Source organism: Elephantulus edwardii, unplaced genomic scaffold, assembly GCF_000299155.1.
Source record: "Elephantulus edwardii isolate Elephantulus edwardi_28Jun2011 unplaced genomic scaffold, EleEdw1.0 scaffold00017, whole genome shotgun sequence".
NCBI classification, from domain to species: domain Eukaryota; kingdom Metazoa; phylum Chordata; class Mammalia; order Macroscelidea; family Macroscelididae; genus Elephantulus; species Elephantulus edwardii.
The window spans coordinates 26,313,272-26,317,725 of record NW_006399767.1 but is presented as its reverse complement, the minus strand read 5'-3'; the positions used below and the strand labels follow the sequence as shown (position 1 = coordinate 26,317,725).

At 47.2% G+C, this 4,454-nt stretch overlaps 1 pseudogene; it reads left to right on the top strand.

Moving 5' to 3' along the window:
• Nucleotides 1–2,739, top strand: part of LOC102858698 — a 19,265-nt pseudogene extending 16,526 nt beyond the window's left edge.
• The last annotated feature ends 1,715 nt before the right edge of the window (nt 2,740–4,454 follow it).

The following is a 4,454-nucleotide window of genomic DNA, read 5'->3' as shown; positions in this document are numbered from 1 at the left end:
AATAGTGCAACAATGAATGAATGGAAACCCAAAATCTCTGTAAATGTTTATGAAAATTAATAAAATATAATTATAGGGGGAAAAAAGAGACCAATGAATCAAGCTTAGAAGCCCTAGTCTGTTCCTGTTTGGAACAAAAGAGAGAGAAGAAAAGCCAAGAAGTATGAAACGATTAGTCTAGAAGACTAAAGGACCACAGGATCCTTAACTTCCTTCCACTGGGGAGTCCAGCCACCACCACTGACCACTCTCACAGGGCTCCCAGTGGATCTTGGATGTTTTTTGTTGTTGTTATGTACCATTAAGTCAGAATTGGCTCAGAGCTGACCCTACAGTGAGGTTAGCTGCCCAACTTCTTACCACTATACCACCAGAGTTCCTGAATAGAACGGGGAAAAAAAGGTGGAACAGAACTAAAAAAGGTCAGGCTTACGGGTGGAACACCCGAGACCTGACCCTTAATCATTCTTTGAACCTAGAACAAAACTATCCCCCTTCCCCTCCCCATTTCCCTCTCTCAATTAATAGCAAATAGGCAAAACTAGAGAGGCAGTCAAACCTTAAAATAACCAACCATATAATGTCAAAAGAGCATCATTTCCCAAGGATAAACTCTGAATGCAGGAAGGTGTAAAATAGAAAGATTAATGGAAACAAGAATTATAAGATGTGGGAAGGGTTGTAGGCACTTTTGCAATGGCCACGGACACAAAGTGGTCTGTGCAGGTTTTCTCGTTGCTGGCGGAGCTTCCGAGGGGGTGTTATGGAGAGATGGTGGTGGGTTTCCTGCAGTTTGAATCTACCAGCGGCCCTTTGGCAGAAAGAGGGTCAGGTTCTTCTCATTGAGATTTAAAGCCTTGGGAAGCCACTGGACGGTTGCCAGGGCAGAGGGCGGTGGTTGACCTAGAGCAGCAAGATGCTGGGGGCGACAGCAAGTCAGAGAACGGGGAGAATGCGCCCATCGACTGCATCTGCCACGAGCCGGACATCAGCTGCTTCATGATCAGGTGTGCGCACTGCATCCAGATCACTGAGAAGATGGCCAAAGCCACCCGTGAGTGGTAGTGTAGCAGTGCAGAGAGAAGGATCCCTAGCTGGAGATCCGCTGCCGCCCAAGAAGTCACGGTGCAAGAGGTCTGCCCTGGATGTGGATCTGCAGCACCCAGCAGGGTCTACTGGCAGGGGTTGGGGCCTTACTTGTTCGGGGATTTTCTTCACCCCACAAAGCCTCTCCACAGCCCTTGGTGCTCATACTCACCCAACATCACCACTAGCAGCAGCAGATCAAACGGTCAGCGGGCATGTGTGGGGAGAGTGAGGCTTACCAGCACACAGAGGACTGTCGCCACTGTGATTTTGGCCGGGACCTGTAGAAGTCTGGGGTCCAAACAAGATCCGGCAGAAGTGTCAGCTACGCCAGTGACAACTTTGCACCTGGGAATCATACAAGTACTTCCCTTCCTCGCTCTCGCTAGTGACGCCCTCAGAGCCCCTGCCCAAGCCCCACCAGCCACTGCTCACCCAACAGCAGCCACAGTCATCACAGAAGCTGGGGCACATCCTTGAGGACGAGGGAGCTATGGTGTCAGCAGTCTAAGAGCCACCTGAGGCACTCTCAGATGACGACCTCCCCCTGCATCCAGCCCTGTACCATGACTTCTGTGCCAGGGCCATTGATGACCACGGTCGGTCCTGGAAGAGTCGCACTAAGTAGTCTTCCTTCCTGGATCCTGCACTGCGGAAGAGAGCAGTTAAAGTGAAGCATATGAAGAGTCAGAAGAAGTCTAAGAAATAAAAGGAGGAGCTCAGAGATACAAGAGGCACCAGCAAAAGCAGAAAGACAAAGACAAGTGGAAACACTCGGAGCAGACTGATGCCAAGGACCCTGCAACCCTACCACAGTGCCTGGGGCCTCGCTGTGTGTGACCTGCCCAGCCCGGCGCCAACGATTGCTTAGATGTCTGTGGCTTGAAGCTGGCAGCCAACCGCATCTATGAGATCCTGCCCCAGCACATCCAGTAGTGGCAGCAGAGCCCATGCATCGCAGAGGAGCATGGCAAGAAGATGCTAGAACACATTCATCATCAACAGCAGAGTGCCCACGGCTACCTTCAGGAGATGGAGGGTCTCTTCCATGAGCTCGAGGCTGTCATTCTGTGAGCCAAGTGTGTGGGGACAAGGAGAACAATGAAGGTGACAGTGATGACACAGACTTGCAGATCTTCTGCATCTCCTGTGGGCATCCCATCAACCCACATGTTGCTTTGCGCCACATAGAATGTTGCTATGCCAAGTATGAGAGCCAGACGTCCTTTGGGTCCATGTACCTTACATGCATTTGAGGGAGCCACTTGGCTCTTCTGTGTTGTCTACAGTCCTCAGAGCAAGACATTCTGTAAACGGCTCCAGGTGCTATGTCCTGAGCACTCACATGAGTGCTCAGCTGATAAGGTATGAGGTATGTGTCTGAGAATACTCGATGTATCTGAGCTCACAGGTGACTTCTGGCATCTGCCCAAGCACCAATGTAATCACCATCACTGCTGGGAAAAGTTGTGGCGTGCTGCAGTGGACCTGGATTGTGTGCATGTGTGGTAAAAACTAGATGAGCTGTTTGAGCAGCGGTGCAATGTACACACAGCCATGACAGACTGGGCCGGTTTACTGGCCTTAATGCTGCACGGGACGATCCAGCATGACTCTCTCATGACTCACCTTCGATCCAGTACAGACTGCTGAGACTTGCTTGCCCAGGACATTTCACTCTGTGTTCTAGGCAGTGGGGGGGGGGCACTCTGAATCACCCAAGTATCTGTCTCTACATTCAGCTGTTTCTCTGAGGGTCCCCAAGTTCCTCTACCATCCACCATTTGACTACTCATTGCATTTCCCCATCCTTCTCTGTTCTTCTGTCCCTCCACCCTCTGTGCCTGGGTTGGACCACAGAGTATGGCATCCTCCCATGCTGGGTTTTGTTAATAAAATTTGGTAAAACCAAAAACAAAAAAGAGGTGGGGAAAGTGCAATTAAACTAACATTGTAATTAGTATTATGAAATAAAAGATGTATGAATGGTTAAAAACACCAACCAACTTAATTTGCAAACTTTCACTCAAATTACAATAAATAAAAACTTTAAAGCACAAAGTATAATAATTAGGATAAAATTCTATGAGAGTTGAACGCAATTAAGAAGAACTATACAAAATTTTTGATGGTTAAATAAAAGACTCTTTTAAATAGATGATGGTGGGTATCAAATATACAGGGTATTTAGAGTCTACTGGATACATGTAAGGGAGCTCTGTGCTCTCCAAGGAATAGCCTCTCTAAGCAACATGCCCAAAGTGTATGAGACAAAGCTTCATCATCTTTGCCTCCAATGAGCATGCTGGCTGTGCCTTCTCTAAGACATTTATTTTTGGCAGTCCATGGGATATCCAGAACTCTTCTCCAACACCACAATTCAAAGGCATCAATTCTTCTGTCATCCTTAGTCACTGTCCAGCTCTCAGAAGCACAGCATGTAACTGAAAAGTCCATGCTTGAATCAGGCACACCTTAGTCCTCAAACTGACATCAATGCTCTTCAATAATTTGAACAGTTTCCTGAATACAGACTTTCCCAGTGCAATACATCTCCCAATCTCCTGACTACTGGTACCAAAAGTAATGATATCCTTAGAATGGGACATCATGCTTGGGAAAGTAGAGGGATGGCAAAGGAGAGGAAGACCTTCAACCAAGTGGATTGACAGACTGACTACACCAATGGGCTTAAGGGTGTCAGAGATTGTGAGGATGGCACAGGACAGGAGAAGGTTCAGATCTGCTGTTGATAGGGTCACTATGAGTCATACTCAACTCAATGACTCCTAACAACACAACAACTGGTGGTCTGGTGGTAAGAAGTCTCACTGTCAACCCAAAGGCATTCATTCAGTTTGAATCTGCCAACTGCTCCACAGGAAAAAGACTGGCAGTCTTGTCCCATGTACTTTATAGCCTCTAATAACCTGCTGGAGAGTCAGGTATGAGTTGGTTCTGATGTGATGCACCAACAACAACTGATGATGTAGAACATAATGAGTTGTGCTGGGGACCTAAAGGTCTCAATGCTCCAATGGTTCAAATCCACCAACAACTCCCATTACAATTTACAATACTACGCTGCATTGAAAAACAAGGAACTCACGCAATATTATTCAAAATGGGTGACCCTGGAGGACATTATGCTGAGTGAAATATCTCAGTCACAAAAGGACAAATACGGCTCTCAGGTGGATGCTGCTGTGTCAGCACACGGGAGCCCGGGTTCGAACTCGAAATAAACTTTGTTAATTCAGCTAAAAAAAAATACTATACTATATGGTGCCACTGTTGTAGAGTGAGGCTGACATCAGGGTGCGGGTAAGACTGAGAAAAACTGGATAAATTATGTTTACTGCATTGAA